We start from the raw sequence: 18,015 nt of genomic DNA, 5'->3' as shown, positions 1-18,015 counted from the left end.
CTGTTTCTCTCACTCATATCCACTCACTCTCACTCACTCTAGTTCCCTATGAGTCACCTTTTAAAATACCAACAAGAAAAATTCAGCTTAATTCACACCCCATAGTGAGTCCTCTGTGTTCAGTCCTGATTACCAAATGGAAACCCCTGGGAATCCCAGGGCTGTGGCTCTTCTCCCAGAGCTGCAGGGTCAGGCCTGAGCTTGTTTTCACCAGGAGAGGGAGGGCCCTCTTTTCATGCCTCCTCCTCTATAGCAAGCTCCAGTGTGGGATGCCTGAGAAGAAGGCAGTGCCCAGAGCAGATGTCAGACTCCAGGAGGAGTTTAGTGGCAATGGTAGCATTTGGAAAAATATTACTTATAATGTGACTGTGCCATAAAACTCATTTAGCAATTATGATTTTTGTTTTTACACGTGTGTACGACTACAAATATAACTGCATTAAGCAAACTGTAAGAGATATAAAGAAATAGAAAACAATACAATAATAAGAGAAGACCTTAATAGCTCATGACCATAATGTATAGCAAATCCAGAAAGAAAATTCTTAATGTGCCTCTGAACTTGAACAACACTATTGAATGAATTTATCTGAATGATATTTACAGAATCTTCCAACAAAGAGTCAAGTAGTATACATCATTCTCAAGCACACATTGAACATTCTCCATGGTAGGTTATATGTTACATCATAAAATAAACCTTAACATTTAAAGAACTAATGCCAGCCCTTCTGTAACTCTTTCAAAAATTGGTGAGGAGTCCACCTTCCAAACTCTTTATATATATATAGTAAATAAACTTTATCTGTTTCTCAGAGATATGATAATGTAAACAGTCACAGATTTGCATACAATACAATTATGTATTGGCTCTTTACAATTTACAGTAGTGGTTCTTCCTCTGAAAAATATAAGTACAAAAGCTAAATAAATAATGAGGTACTGCCATTTGGAATTTATTATGTGTCATAGCTTAAAGAACTGGCCTTTAGCAAATATTAAACAAATCAACCTGAATAAAATAGTCAATTAAATGATTTATTTTTTTCTAATTTATTAGAAAAAATTCCACCAAGTTTCACCTCAAAATGTATTGCAACAAGTCTAAAAACAAACCTAAAAATAAATAGGAAAGGTAAGCAGTTCTTCAAAAAGAATGGAAGAAAGGAATATAATGACAGCTCATAAACCAGGTTAAGTCATTCTAAATATCTTTTAAACAACATAAAATTCTTCCCAACAGAAAAGTGAAGAAAAAACTGTCACCATTTCTCCACTGATAAAATCTATTTTAAAGGCAGTCTGCAATATACCTTCTAAACTCTTTCTATGAGGCTACCATTATAGTATTACCAGTAATAGACAAAGGCACCACAATAAAAGAAAACTACAGACCAATATCATTGGTAGACATAAATGAATCCCCAACAATAGTAAACTAAACTCCAAAGTTTTTTAGAAGACCATACACCATGACCAACTCAAATTTCTTCCTGAGATGCATACTTGATTCAACATTCTCAAATCAATCAATTCAGTACACCACATTAAAAAACTAAAGAAAAAATATCTCAGTAACATTTGATCAGACACAGAAAAAGAATTTGAAAAAATTCAGAGTTTTATTATAAAAACTATGAACAAAGTAGGAAGGCAAGAAAACAACTTGAACATAATAAAAGCCATTAAGAAAAGCCACAGCTATTGTTATACTCAATAGTAAAAGGTTAGAATATTTTGGTCTAATATCTGAAACAAGGCAATAATAAAGCTTTAGGCATTTCACTTCCAGGCCTCAACATTTATTAAAAACATAGAAAGTTTTGGCATAAATACCTATAGAGACCTTAGATATAAATGCACATATTGATGACGAACTGATTTTCAGCATGAGAACCATCAATATAACATGGCTAAATTATAGTGTCTTCCAAAGAGGGTGTTATGAAAACTGGATTTTCAAACTTAATTCTATGAAAAGGATTAAGAATTTTAGGTTAGAATAAACACAAAAATTCAGTCTAAATTCCTTAAATATCTAACTGTAATACCTGTAATTGTAAAACTCCCAACCCTCAAAAAATTAGCAATCCTTTTCTGGATTTTACTACAAAAAAAGCAGAATTGATCAAGTGGGAATAGATTATGAAAAAGATTCTGCAAAGCAACAAAATAACTACAACTTACGGAATTGGATACCATGCGATGTATCTGAAAAAGTTTTAATGTCCAAATGTAAAAGAAACTTTTACAACTCAATAGCAAAAAGAAAAATAGCCTCATTTTTAAATAATCAGTTTTACACCTTTAACACTGTAAGAATCTATAACTCAGGTTAATGTTTTTCTCCATGTGTAACGGTCCGTCTTTGGGTCTACTTGGCTGGACAATACTGTGCATTGATTTGACAAAACTCTAATCCATGTGGTAATGTGAATTTTTAACAGACGTTGTTAAAACTGGAATCGGTTGACTCTATGTTAGTTAGACCATCATTGATAACTTACTTGGCCCTGATTCCATCAGAACAGAACTGGAGAAGGTAAAACTCCATGGTGATTAAGCAGCTTCAGCTCTTTCTGAGACTTTCAACCTGCACTTACTGATGGCCGGCCCTGAGGATATTGGATGCTCCAGCCATCCCCCAAAATTGTCATCCCTTACATCTCACGGGGGAAATATCTTCCTTTTTCAAAAAGCAGGAAAACAAATGGAAAAAGGAGAACAACGACTAAAAAGAATGTAAATGGATTAGGAACAAAAGAAGCACCAGATCAGTACTGATACTGATTTCCATACTTTAGTTTCAGGAGAAGGATCAGACATGAAACCTGTGAGGTTCTACATGACAGTGACCCTGGTTCAGCCTCTCTATTGTCTGTGACCAGGATCCGTAAAGACTGTTCTAGTCAGGGAATCTCACTGAGGTCCCTGTCCTGGTTCTGACTGGAGAAGACTCACCAGGAAGCCCTGAGGTTACTCAGGATCTCTGATCGATGTGACCACGGTTGAGGAATTTTCATCCGTGTAAGCGTCAATCTGCATTTTGTGCCAGGGAGAAAAAGTCCTCATATGCATAGAGAAGACATTGTTAGGCACAGTTTTCTAAATTGAAGAGTCTCCCTGAGGAACCTTCAGAAGAAGACAAAGTCCCACATCCTGACAGGAAATAAGCCTCCATCTGCACCTGCCTCTGGAGCTGACTCTGATCGTGGATCCTGAGCGCCCCCTGCAGCTGATTTCGCCACAGCGTTCCTGCAGGGAGGTTTGTGTCTGGGCGCACAATGACTTCCCCTCACTGTGTCTTTCGCACAGTAATACACAGCCATGTCCTCCACTCTCAGGCTGTTCATTTGAAGATACAGCATGTTCTTGGAATTGTCTCTGGAGATGGTGAATCTGCCCTTCACAGAGTCTGCATAGTATTTATTACTTCCGTCATACCATATAATTGCCACCCACTCCAGCCCCTTTCCTGGAGCCTGGCGGACCCAGTTCATGCCACAGCTACTGAAGGTGAACCCAGAGGCTGCACAGGAGAATCTCAGGGACCCCCTAGACTGTACCAAGCCTCCCCCAGACTCCACCAGCTGCACCTCACACTGGACACCTGCAAACAGAGGGACACCGTTATCAGAAACTGCCACACAAATCCACTGTTTTTCTCACTCATGTTCACTCACAGTCAATCTCTCTATTTCTCCATGAATCACTTCTTAAAATAGCAACAAGGAAAACCCAGCTCAGCCCAAACTCCATGGTGAGTCCTCTGTGTTCAGTGCTGATCACCGAATGGAAACACCGCCGACTTCCAGTGCTGGGCTCCTCTCCCAGATCTGCAGGGTCAGGGCTGTGCTGGTTTTCATCAGCAGAGGGAGGCCCCTATTTCCATGTCCCCCAGTATATAGCAAGCTCTGGGGTGGGACATCTGAGGAGAGGCTGGGCTCAGGGCAGATGAAGTGTCCTAGGGGAGATCGGCAGTAATTCCATCATTCAGGAAAATACAGTTATATATTATATGATTGTGCCTTGATTAACACTTAGCTCTCGTAACTTTATTTTATTCTTACATATTTACACAATATATTTAATGTAGGCTTCAACGTTATATTTTACAGGAGATAATTTACATAGAGAACACAGCAGTTGTGCAGTGTGTCTAAGATTATACATCTAAAAACAATTAGTCCTGTTATCTGGGCCTGTGCTCTAACCACTGGAGGAGGCAGCTCCCCTGAGATAACTCCAGGCAGCATGGCCCATGCCTAGTGAAGTCTGCAGGCTTCCCCATCTGTTATGACAACTTTCTCTAATTTACCTAAATACGCAGAGAGAACCACGGTTCATGTGTATGTTTTTGGAAGTCAGTTATATTCCTTGTGTTAATATTGATCTATTTATTGCTGCACTTCAGTCAAATATTATCTCATCAGTTTCTTTGTTATTGCTTTATTCGAGTGTAATTAATAAATAATTCAAATTTATGGTGAATGATTTGAAAAATCTAGACCTATGTTTGCAACCATTTACTCAGCACTTCAATCAAGTTTTGAATAAATTAATCCCTAAATCTTTCTCTTATTCCTCTGAAATTTAACTCACATCCCCATTACTCCCAATGGCATATTCTCAGAAAAATTTAAATCTTCTCCATGTTAATTTATAATAGTGGCATCTTCTAATATTTCTACAAATGTATCATGTAAAATTTACTCTTAATTCCTTAGTTTCTTTCACTCAGCACAATTCTTTGAGAATTTAGCCATGTTTTTTTCAATGAGTGAGGCATGACTTGATTTCAAGCTGCATTAGATTCCAGTATATAAATATATGCCAAACTATTTAATTGTTCACCTGTAACAAAATGTGATTTGTTCTCTCAGTTAACGGATTTGATAGAGAAAAGCAGCTACTCGGCATGGGAATGTAAAAATGTGTAAACTATGATCTTATTATGACCTCATTAAAAACAAACCTGAACAACTACAAATAAAAAAAAAGAAAACCTTCAACATATCTGAGTTTATATCAGAGAGAAAACAAACAATAAACAAAACCTGAAATCTGAGGAGAGAGGAGGCTGCAGAGAGAAGCAGGACCCATGTAGTAGATACCACTGGATGGCATTTAAGATTGGAACAGGCTGACTTGGAAATATTCAATGAGTTGGTTGAGGATGCATGTGCTCATAGTGTTAGACTTTGAAACTCCTGGTGCTTGCAGGCTTTTCCTACGGAATTATTATTAATATTCTTGCTGCACTTTATGCAAATAATCAGGCCAAGTTTAAGACTAAAGTTTATTTTGCAAATGACTCAGTCTTATAATTACTTGATTCTGACAAAAACCGGAACTGGAAAGAGAAAAATTGTATTTCAAAACATATCATACACTTATCTTTAAATTCTAATCTCTTCAGTTGTTTAAGTATTTGCCTGCATTTTAGACTAACTCCACTTATTCCTCAGAACCAACCAGTGATCTCTGGCTGCAGCCCAGAAGAAACAAAAAGGGATGGGGAATATAAAAAATCTGGATCAATATTTTACTTTTGAGCAATTATCCTACAAATCGTGCCAGGTGATGGAATAAATAGGGTGCCCCTAACCTGGAGGTTTCTTTGGGAAAAAAAATCCCAGGGAGTTAACAAAAGCCAAGACTCATGCACCCAAATCTTAGCAGGCATAACTACAGCCACAGTTATCTGGGCGTGTCAGCAGCCTTGGAATTTTTTTTCAAACTGTCCTTGCCACCTTGTTTGGTTTTGATACATATCTTCTAATAATCCGATTTGCCCCTTCTCATTTTCAGGCCATCAAACTCCAAATGGTCATGCCACTGAAGCCTGGGATAATGGCTCTCTTTTATTGGGGTCCCTTAGACAGGCCTCCAAGAGAGATCTTCCCCAAACAGCATCCCCCATCAGCTGGAAGCAGTTAAGATTTGTCTTTGTCTCTATTCTAACGACAGTTAGATGTACTTCTTCAAAGAGGAAAATGATAGAGGTAGGAGGCAGAGAACTCTCCTAGGCAGGTAGGGAAGGGTCCCCATAGAATCTCCAACGCCCCAAGGTCATTGTGCACAGGGGTTGCCTAGACATGCCTGCAGTGAAAATTGTTAATGTTGTCTTTATCACTCTCTGTATAAATAGCCACACATAATAATCTAGCTGCATGAAGATAAAAAATAACTAGTTTGAAATTAGAACAAGTCCCAATAAAATCAAACTTAGCATGTGGTTTATAACATGATAGACAGGAGACACGGCTGAATGCTAAGAATGTGTTCACATCTATTTTATGTCATGATCAGGAAAATATTTTGTATATTCTTTAGATAAGAGTCCCACTGAGAGCACTGATTAACATTGATGGATAATACCTCAATAATAAAACTAAAGGTTATTAACCTGTAATTTGTATTAAGAACACAAACTTTCATTTAGGATATATTCTTCTATGTGTTGTGAAATCAACTGAGAAGGCAGGAAACATTGAACTTATTGAGCTGTTTAATAAATTAAAAATGAGAATTAAGTACATATGACTTTAGATGGTGCACAACTTTGGAATTTTTTGTGTCATTTTGTTTGATACAGAGTCTTACTGTGTTGCCCAGGCTGAAGTGCAGTGGCACAATCTTGGCTCACTGCAACCCTCGCCTCCAGGGTTCAAGCAATCCTCCCACCTCAGCCTCTCAAGTAGCTGGGATTACGAGTGTACACCACCACGCCCGGCGAATTTTTGTGTTTTTAGTAGAGATGAGGTTTCACCATACTGGCCAGGCTGGTCTCAAACTCCTAACCTCAAGTGATCCACCCACCTCAGCCTCCCAAAGTGCTGGGTTTATAGGCATGAGCCACGGCGCCCAGTCTGGGATATTTTTAGAAACCAAGAGGGTTCTGACGTCTTCTGGAAATCCTATTGAGATGGACAACAAGGGAAGAAACTCTCAGATGAGTTTCTACCAACTAGAGGGCTGATTAATATCATTTTAAAGCAAATGCTAACACGCAAAAAGCTAACATGAAGCTAAAAAAACATAGTGATTCAATACAGCAATCAGTCTAGCTCAATCTAGTTTAAAATATTATCTAACCATGGAGGGCATTGTCATTGTTCATAGAAGACACAGTCAATCCCACTCACAATCTTCTGGGAATGTTTTAAAAATGGCATCGCTACATAAAAATTATCAATTTTAATAAAATGTAAAACACCCTTGGCCAAGCGTTCTCCCACTAGCACTATGGAATCATGGTCCACTCCTCAGGGTGCATCAGTTATTACCCTATGACTTGGCAGCTAAAAGGCCCATACATTTATAGAGTTTACCCCCAGAGATCATCTTTGTCCTATTGCATGCATGTGTTACAAAATACTGAAAGTGATTCCTGTGTGATATCCACCACAATCATGAAGAGTTAAAACTGCCTTTTTACTACATCTTTTCCACAGTGTCTTCTGATCTTCAACAAGGAAACTGAAAGAAACATCAGCAGAAAATACTGCTCTTGAATTATACTGGAAGGAATCTTATCAGAAACTTTTAACTAACTCACTGCACAAAACAGTCAGGCAGTTAATTATTGGCTTCATGTTTTACAACTAAAGAATCAATTCAGGCCAGATGCAGTGGATCTTCCCTATAATCACACCACTTTCAGAACCAAAGTGAGGGAAATCACATGAGACCAGACAATCAAAACCAGCCTGGGCAACATAAAGAGACGCTATTTCTATGAAAAAATATTTTAAAGAATAAGCAGGGGAGGGGTGGCCTTCCCCTCTAATTCTAGATACTCAGGAGGCTAATATGGGAAGATTACGTGAGTCCGGAGCTCAAAATTATAGTGTGCAATGATGACACAACTGTACTTTAAGCTGCAGAACAGTGTGAGAGCCTGCCTCTAAAAACAAACAAAAAAGAATGAATTAAGAACTCCACACAACTGTAAATCTACTCAAATAGGAGATGTTAAACTGAGCATCCTCACTGATTGCCTGGCATTTCTGATGTTTTTAAGCAGACGTCTGACCTAAGACCTGCAGAATAAGCTGATAGTCCTTGATTGTGAGAGGCTTCTACCCAAGACATTAGGCCCGGACCCTGTCTAATTCCCCATCCCCTCTTTCTTTTTCTCATTATTATTTCCTTATATTTCTAAAGTCATCTCATTTCTGTAGATCTGGGTCTTGTCCATCCATACTGAATCCTTATCTTATTTCTTTTTCATTATTTTTATTCTTGCCACCTAGAATAAGTTGTCACGCTATTTTTTGGTGCATGACTGTTGATTACTTAAGGCTCACTCCTCCATCATCTGCCACACAAGGTGAATCTTGTTTGGACTCACAGGAGCTTCTTCATTCAATGCCAGTGGGAGTTTCAAACCTTATAAACCCCAATCTGTGAGTGGGAAGCCTCGCCACCACTAAACCATTATAAAAACACTGAGCCAGTGTCCTTTTATCTTCTTTCAAGCCATTTTAGATTTTCCTGCGAGACCTGCCCTGCACTCAGCAGACACCTATACTATGCAGATAATACACTTTTCCATATTCACTTGCTCTGAGCGTATGACTTCATCAGACATGACATACACACTAAATCTCAGTTGAGATCTCTTGGCTTTGCATGTTGTCAACTACAACTGATGGTGTCACTGTTTCTTTTTTTTCACAGACACTTCTCTAAAGAAGACATTTATGCAGCCAAAAGACATATGAAAAAATTCTCATCATCACTGGCCATCAGAGAAATGCAAATCAAAACCACAGTGAGATACTGTCTCACATCAGTTAGAATGGCGATCACTGTTTCTATCAACAGGACACACTGGATCCCTGAAACAGCTCCAGGACAGAGCTGGACATGTGCTATAGATTTGTTTTGTATCCCTACCTAAATATCATCTCAAATTCTGATCCCCACATGTCAAGGGAGGGACCAGGTAAGAGGTTACTGGATCATCTGTGCAGTTTTCCCATGTTGTTCTCATCATAGTGAGTGAGTTCTCACGAGAGTTGATAGTTTAAAAGTATGTGTCACTTCCCCCTCTCTCTCCTGCTGCGCTGTGAGATGTGCCTTGCTTCGCCTTCACCTTCCACCATGATTGTAAGTTTCCTATGGCCTCCCCAGCCGTGCAGAACTGTGAGTCAACTCAACCTCTTTTCTTTGTGAACTACTCAGTCTCAGGTAGTTCTTTATACCACTGTGAAAACGAACTAATAGCACATGACTGGTGGAGTTTGATAAACTTTCTTAATGAAAATTTATAGGGGGTTTTATAGGGTTTGAAACTCCCACTGGCATTGAATGAAGAAGCTCCTGTGAGTCCAAACTAGATTCAGCTTGTGTGACAAAAAAGGAGATGATGGAGGAGTGAGACTTTTAATCAGTGCTAAAGATAGTACTAATTATACTAGGTAAAATTCGGTATCAAAGGAATTAGACAGAGTTAAATAAAATACATGAAAAGTCAGAGACTCCTGAATATACACATGAATGAGTGCTGGACATTTCTGTATTTTTAGAGAAATGCTAGAATACAGCAAAATAATGGCATGGGGTTAAATTAAAAAATAATAATCTCTACATGAAGTGTTCAATTTTACAAATGTGGTCATAGACATTATCATTATCAACATAGATAACAAGACAATTACCCTCAAAATATCCTCTTGTTCTGTAATTCCTCCTTCCTAGACTGTCCCTTCTCCTACAATATTCACAGTGAACTACTGATTTTTATGTAACTTTAGATTACTTTTCAATACGTCAGGTAATAAAAGTTATAGATTTATGTGTGTTGTGGGGTGGCTGTATGTAAGTTTCTGTGTGAGAGAGAGAGAAGAAGGGAGGAAGGAAGGCAGAAAAAGAGAGGAATCCTACATAATTGAACACAATTTATGAGGTTCTCAAGTAATTATGGGGAATTAGTCCTTACGGACAAGTCTGATATAAGATGGAGAGGACAACTTGACACACCTAGCTATGGTTATATATTTATATAAATATTTTCTAATCATACAAACACATGCATTAGAATGGATGTAGTGGAGGGTGTCTGGTGGTGAAACATGATGGGACACAAAACGCCTCATCCAGCCGCTTTTCACACCAGCTGCACCTGCTCTGAGGTTGAGCCTTGAACCTGCTCTTTCTGAATCCCCACAATAATCCTGAGCCCCCCGCTGTACCAAGCACCCTTTGGTGTCGTGATTTTCCCCCATGGTTCCTGAGAGCCCCTGGCTACCTGCGTGCTTCTACAATGGTCTTGAGTGCCCCTTGGTGTCCTGAGGGACCCTGGTGTCCTGAGTAACCCTGGCTGTCCTATGCACCCCCACAGGGAGGCTTGGGTATGAGTTCACACTGTGGTCTCCTCACTGTGTCTTTTGCTCTAAAATACATGGCTATGTGTTTGTTGCTCACATAGTTCAGCTGTAAGAAGAACTACTTTTTGGACATGGATCTGGAGATGGTGACTGGACTCTTGAGAAGAGGGGAGTAATTTGTGCTCCCTCCATGACCTATTCACCGGATCCACTCCAGTGCCTCCCATGGGGGTGCTGATGGATGCAGCTCCAGCAGGAAACACTGGTTGTGATGGAGAATGCAGAGATGGCACAGGTGAGGGAGAGGGTCTGTGAGGGCTTCTTCAGGCCAAGAGTGCACTGAGAAACACAGTTGTTGGCATGCACAGGTTCTGGAGAACACGTTGAAATTTCCAAATACTTACATTTCTATGGAAATAACGAGCTCACTTGTGTTCAATTAGTGAGTCTCCTAGCGTAATGCAGTGGATTCTGATGTTGGATTCAGACAAATATAGGGTCACATTTTCCTCCATATTGGAACCAAGTAATAAAGAGAAACTTGTGTCAGGAGAATGGCCATTGAACTATCTCTGTTCATGGTGATTTTCAGAATAGTCTTGAGATGTGATCACCTAAAGAGTGTCCTAATGCTTAACCAACAATTAGGCCTGAGCAGCAGTCACAGGCATTGGAGGTCACCCAAATGGAGAAATATCTAACTCACTGAAGCTGCACCTAGGGGTCTCTGCAGGCTCTGAGTTGTGCAGGAACAGCTCCTCCCTTAGACTCAGAGTGAGGACAATCTCTGCTCATTCTCTGTGAAAGGTGAGGGTTAGTGTGTGGAAAGAACCCAACTTACTTTGCTCAGGATCTCTGTACTTGAACAGAAACAAAGAATAGGAGAAAAAATGATTTCAGTTTTAAGTAGAATAAATTCCCATGAGGAAGGTAATAGTATGTCTGGATCTTGCACAGAATTAAGAAACAATGAATTTGGGGTAAAGTTGAAAATTACAATTTCTTTGCAGATTCTGTTTTTAGTTATCTATGTCCTCTGAGAAAATGAAGTAAAATCAGGGTTTTTACATAAAAATTCGCAAACAGCGTGCTGGCCTTGAGAATGCACCTCCCATCTCTCCTGCATCAGGGAGCCCAATAGACCAGGCAGCCAGCTGTTGCACTGCACTCTAACACGTGCCACCTGGTGTGTGCCAAACACACCCATCCTGGGAGCTCCTCCCAGACAGTGGCTGTGCACAGTGGAGACACTGAGGTATGGCTGCTGCTGGGAAGCATTGGACATCCCTGATGGACAACTGTGCTCTGGGAGGCACCAATGGCCTCGCTGGACTTATCTTGGACCACAGGGTTGTTATGGAAGCTCCATCAAACTCCCATCCCTCTCCAGCACTAGTGGTGAGATTGACATTCTGGGATGACAGTATCTACAGCCCCACCTGGCCTCCTGTGCATTTTTTGCTTCCATTACTTACATCTGCTTTGGGACAAATGAGAATGTTTCCTCTTCTCATAATAAACTTTTCTAATCCAGAGACCTCAGGGGTGGCCACAGAAACATGAATGTTGAGAGGCTCCAAGGGAAACTGTTGGATGCAGAGGAAGCCACAGACCCTGAAGGAAAGCAGCCCATGATGACCATCTGCACCTGCCCTAGAGCTACCCCTGTTTTCTCTGGGTTCTGAGTGCCCACTTTATCCTAGCCTCCTCCTTTATCATTGCGGGAAACGCTGTGTCTGTGTTCACACCTATGTCTTCTTACGTGGTACCTTACATATGGTAATACACAGCCATGCCCTCTGCTCTCAGACTATTCATTTGCAAATACAGTGAGTTCTTGGTATTTTCTTTGGAGATGGTGAATTTGCTCTTCACAGATTGTGCGTAACATATCTGACTTCCATCACACTGTATATCTACTATTCACTCCAGCCCCTTCCCTGGAGCCTGGGAAACCAAGCTCATTCAGTAGCCACTGAAGGTTAATCCAGAGGCTGCACAGGAGAGTCTCATGGAACTCCCCAGGTTGTCTTGGGTCTTCTTCAGAATCCATCAACTGTATCTCACACTGGACACCTGCAAACTTGTAGACATCCTGGTCAGAAACTGCCAGACATATCCACTGTTTCTCTCAAATTTATTCACTCACACTCTATCTCTCTAGTTCACCTTTTAAAACAGAAACAGTGAAAACCCAGCTCAGCCCAAGCTCCATGGTGAATCCTCTGTATTTAGACCTGTTCACCAAATGGAAACCCCTGGGAATCCCAGGGCTGGGGCTTCTCTCCCAGAGCTGCAGGGTCAGGACTGGGGTGGTTTTCATCAGCAGAGGGAGAAACCTATTTGCATGTCTCCTCCTGTATAGCAAGCTCTGGGATGGGAATCCTGAGGAGGGGCAGGGCTCAGGGCAGATGAAGTGCGCTGGGGGAGATTTGTAGTCATTCAGAAAAATATCATTTTATATTATGTGATTGTGCCCTGATAATCATTTACCAGTCATCATCTTATCCCATTTTTACATATTTACAGAATACATTTAATGCAAGTGTCAATGTCACATTTTAAGGAAGATAAATTACACACAGAACAAAGTTGTTGTACATTGCATTCAAGGTCACACAGCTGGACAGAGTTAGCCCCATTATCTCGGCCTGTGCCTCTGACCACTAGAGGAGACTGCTCCCCTGGGACAACTGCAGGGCAGTGTGAGACATGCCTAGTGAGGTTTGCAGGATTCCACCCCTGCCAGGACATCTCTGTTTTCTTTTAGTGTATTCTGCTATTGACCTGAAATACATAGAGAGAACCAGTGTTCATGCGTGTGTACTTTCAAGATTCAGAGATGTTTCGAGTGTTCATTCCCATCTATTTTGGGCTCTACCTCAATAAATGTATTCATTTGTTTCTTTGTTACTGCTTTATTTAAGTACAATTAATAATTAATTCAAATATATACTGCACAATTTGGAAAATGGTAACATGTGTGCAACCCTTTAATCAGAGCTTCAATTAATTTGTGTACAGTTCACACCTAAATCTTTGTGTCACTTCTCTGTAATTTCATCTCACCACCCCATTACTTTCAAAACCCAATTCTCACAAATATCAAATCTTCTCTGTTGCTTTAGAATAGTTGTACTTTCAGCAGTTTATACAAATAGAAGTTTATGAAGTGCACTCTTAATTTGTTAGCTACTTTCACTCAACAGTTACTTGTGAATGTAGCCATGATTTTATGTGAATGAGGATGCCTTGATTCTAATGCTGCATTGTACTTTAGTTCGTAATCATACGTCAAATTGTTCAACATTCACTTGTAATGGATATGGATACTTGAGTTGTTCTCTTAATTTCTGGCTTTCATAGAAAGAGCAGTTACTCAGTATGGGAATGTGAAAAATGAGGAAACTATGATCTTACTCTTTCCTCATTAACAACAAACCTGAAAAATTATGAATAAATGAAGAAGAAAACTTTTTAACATATCTGGAGTTGCTTTAACAGAGCAAACAAGAGGACTGAAATCTGAGGAGGCAGAAACCTTCAGAGAGGACTGGGGCCCACATGTTACTGAACCCAGGGCAGGTGCCACAGGATGGCATTGAGAGAGGAACAGGCTAACTTGGAAATATTTAGTGAGGATTTCTTTTTTAAATTTTGGATGCATGTGCTAATGGTGTTAGATGTGAAACTATTAGTCCTTGCAGGCTTTTTCCCGGGGATTTGAAAAATCCACAGTCAGGTCTCTTATCTGCTGTCCTGTGGTGCTGACGGGAAGAGAAGAACAGCAAGGACTGTGGAATGCCTGGATTCACCTCCACTATCTCCAGGGGAAATCCACTAAAACCTGTGTCCTATGGCCTGTGATGTGGTCAACAGAAACCAAAGAAAACAGAGGATTCCCGGGAAACTCCATCGAGATGAAATCCTTAATCTTCAGGTTAAGTACAACGGAGGAGAAACTGAGGACATGGCAGAGAAACCACTCTGGTTTGGAAAAGACACTCTACTCCTGGGGGAAGAGGTAAGAACAGAAAAGTTGGGAGGGCCACCCTGAGAATCATGATTACCGCATATGCATAAGAAGGAGGTTGTTTTGGAAGGTTGGAGAAAGTCCCGTTTGTTCGAACCCCTTTTCCACATGGTCAACTAGGTCTGCAGAATAATGAAGTAGCTGCATCAGCTCCATTCTGGCCTCTGTCATGTGACAGTTTTTGTGGATTTTCTTTCTGTTCTCTCATAATTTCTTTCCTCTCTCAACTCCTAGCTCCATTCTTCTTTTAATTCTCACTTTATTGAAGAGATTCATATTTAGCTTAGAACATTAAAACCTTTGGAAATAATTTTTGTCTGAAACCTACCAAATCTAATGAGCTCTCTCCAGGGGTGCCCATCTGTTTTTTTTTCTTCCTTTCCTATGGGGTATGGCCCTTGTTTCTCCCTGAGTCCAGCTCTTATTTTCATATGCATGAGGAGTCTAACCGTCACACACCCAGGAACATCTTGGAGCAACGTAACCTACCATCCGTCTCCTCAGCCCTCATGTGCACAGTGGCCACTCTGTCAGCTGCTGTATGTGCTTTAGGGCTTTCCATGTAAAAGTGTCTTTCACTTTCCCCCCAAATAAAGTTCCTGGTCCTTAAATACCTTCAAGAGCCAGTCTTCTTTTCTGCCCCTGTGTTGCTAATATTGTTTTATTCCATTAAAATCCACTGGGAACTTCAGTGACAATAGAAGTGACCAGCCTACCCTTCCCATTGTCTGACTTCTGCCTGACTGACTCACCCATGAGCTTTAATCCACTGCTCTGCAGCTGATGGGGCCATCTGGACCTTCATTAATAAGAGGTGTGTAATTTATTAGAGAAGACCTGAGATCAGCAGGCGTCTGAGCTACTCAGAACACAGGTGTGTCCTGCAGTAGAGTGTGTGTGACTGCAATCACATGTGTGTATAACTCGTGGCCTCAGCCCATAAGGTGATGACAGCTTCTGGCCATTCCTGGGCAACCTGATGTGGGGTGCCCACAGAAGGATGTGTACATGATAAGGATGTTAAAAAGTGATGTGGTGTTGGGGGCATGGACGGCCAAATTTAATTTAAATCTATTCTGTCCTTGATACTTGGGGAAGACTGGGAGAAAGGTAACAAAACTCAGATCCTATGTAGCTCCTAATTTAGGAAGCCATTCAGTGAAAATTTAGAAAGTTGAATGAATAGACTATACTTTAAGGGATCATTTCTATAGTTCGTTTGAGGAAGTTGAAGGAAAACAGTTATGTTGGTGATGTTGGTGTGTTTTCCTGTGACTTACTTAGGAGACAGCAGAAGATGTTCAGTGGTCAGTCTCCATGCAGCTGGTCCTCATTGTCCATTTGTTATGTTCGCATGAAAGATAAAAGACAATTTTGTGGTACAGGCATCAGGGCTGGTTTCAGAGACCTTGCCCCAAAAATGGCCAACAGGGGCCAGGTGCGGTGGCTCACACTTGTAATCCCAACACTTTGGGAAACCGAGGTGGGCAGATCATACAGTCAGGAGATTGAGACCATCCTGACTAACACAGTGAAACCCTGTCTCTGCTAAAAATACAAAAAGAAAAAAATAGCCTGGCATGGTGGTGGACACCTGTAGTCCCAGCTGCTCAGGAGGCTGAGGAAGGAGAATTGCTTGAACCCAGGAGACGGGGGTTGTAGTGAGCTGAGATTGCACCACTGCACTCCAGCCTGGCGACAGAGCGAGACTCCATCAAAAAAAGATGGCCAACAGGGCCATGACACATTTTTATATGAGAGCTACTATTTTTGCCTACTTCATGTGGAAATCTGATAGATGTGCCCAGCCTCAGGGGGCTGCTTCTCCCTCCAGAAGCTAACAGAGTTATGTGGTATTAGTCTGTCTGGGTCTTCATAAGAAGACAACAGGAGTGGGTGGCTTAAACAACAAATATTGATTTTCTCACAATTCTGAAGTCTGAATGTCCAAGATTCAGGTGCTGGCAGGGTTGGTTCTTGGTGTGGCTTCTTCTTGGCTTGCACCTTCTAGTCCACTATGTCTCCACATGGCTTCTTTTCCGCGTGCACGGGAAAAGTGAGAGGGCTCTGGTGACTCTTCCACTTCTTATAAAGACAACAGATCTATTGCATTAGAATCTCAGACTTATGATCACATTTAACCTTAATTCTATCCTTAAAATTCCAATATAGATCAATTGGATTTAAGGTTTCAGCATTTGAATTTCAAAGAGAGCACAAGTCAACTGATGACACAAATCAAGAGATTCTGAGAAGTATTAGAAAAATATCTTTTTTTAATTAAGAAGGAAAAATGGGACATTCAGGAACTTGTAGGAAATTTCCTAGTAATTAGTGACACTTCGACTCTAAGAGGAAAATTTGCCTTCCTCCTTCCTTGCCTACCACAAGGATGTGAGGAAGCAGTACCACAGATAATAAAGACAGAGGAGCCCTGGAAACAGCTGAGGTGCTGACGAGGAGGGAGAGCACTGAGCAGATGAGGAAGCCCCGCCCTCCCTGCACCTGCTCTGAAACGGCCTCGTGCTCTGTGGGCCCCGCGCGCCCCCTGCTGGTCATGAACAGCACCTGCGCCGGTCCCCTCTGCCTCCCTGCCCGGAGACTTGTGTCTGGGCTCACACTCACCTCCCCTCACTGTGTCTCTCGCACAGTAATACACGGCCGTATCGGCGGCGGTCACAGAGCTCAGCTTCAGGGAGAACTGGTTCTTGGACGTTTCTACTGACATGGTGACACGACTCTTGAGGGACGGGTTGTAGTAAGTGCTCCCACTATGATGCATGTACCCAATCCACTCCAGTCCCTTCCCTGGGGGCTGGCGGATCCAGCTCCAGTAGTAACCACTGCTGATGGAGCCACCACAAACAGCGCAGGTGAGGGACAGTGTCTCTGAAGGCTTCACCAGTCCTGGGCCCCACTGCTGTAGCTGCACCTGGGACAGGACCCCTGTGAACAGAGAAACCCACAGTGAGCCCTGGCATCAGAAGAAGCATCTTATATCTTCATATCTGCATTCCTGAGACACTCACATCTGGGAGCTGCCACCAGGAGGAGGAAGAACCACAGATGCTTCATGTTCTTGCACAGGAGGTCCATGACTCTCAGAAAGCATTTCCCATGTGAGCTGGACCCTGAATTTAAGGAGATGTGTAGTCGTTTCCTGTAGGTGCCTAAGTGAGGATTTGCATGTGGGTGGTGCCTTTGTATGGGGAGGTGAAAAGGGATGAAGGAGGCCCCAGTCTTTTGGAGGATGCTGGCTGTGCCCTCTGAGAACTCAGTTCTCTTCCTGTGGCCTCCCCTCACCAACCCCAGAGTCCTCTTCTTCCAGGTAGGAATGTGCTGAAGGAGCTGGTCTGGGAGATGAGTGTGATCATGGATCAAGGACAGATTTTGGAATACGGTCAATACTGTTCTACCTTTAAAGACTCATATAAAACCAACCACACACCCAGTTCATCTAAATTGTCGTTTACCCCTTCAGACACATTGAAACAGCAGCTGAGTGTAATAATCACAGTGAATTGAAACAAACCTGGATCCATGCAATGTGTACAGTAGTTCAGAACATCCATCATGGTTAGAAGGACACTACTTGTCCCAGGAAGTGGGTTATTTTTAAACAGCACCTGACAGCTGCCCTTCTGA

At 41.5% G+C, this 18,015-nt stretch overlaps 2 pseudogenes; both read right to left on the bottom strand.

The window, feature by feature from the left end:
* Positions 1-2,976: 2,976 nt before the first annotated feature.
* On the bottom strand, positions 2,977-3,822 carry LOC100439127 (immunoglobulin heavy variable 3-33-like; annotated as a pseudogene).
* Positions 3,823-14,031: 10,209 nt separating this feature from the next.
* Positions 14,032-17,466, bottom strand: LOC100936472 (immunoglobulin heavy variable 4-38-2-like; annotated as a pseudogene).
* Positions 17,467-18,015: the final 549 nt, after the last annotated feature.

Source organism: Pongo abelii, chromosome 22, assembly GCF_028885655.2.
Source record: "Pongo abelii isolate AG06213 chromosome 22, NHGRI_mPonAbe1-v2.0_pri, whole genome shotgun sequence".
Taxonomy (NCBI): Eukaryota; Metazoa; Chordata; class Mammalia; order Primates; family Hominidae; genus Pongo; species Pongo abelii.
Note: the sequence above shows the minus strand (reverse complement) of the source record. Positions and strands in the feature narration are given on the sequence as shown.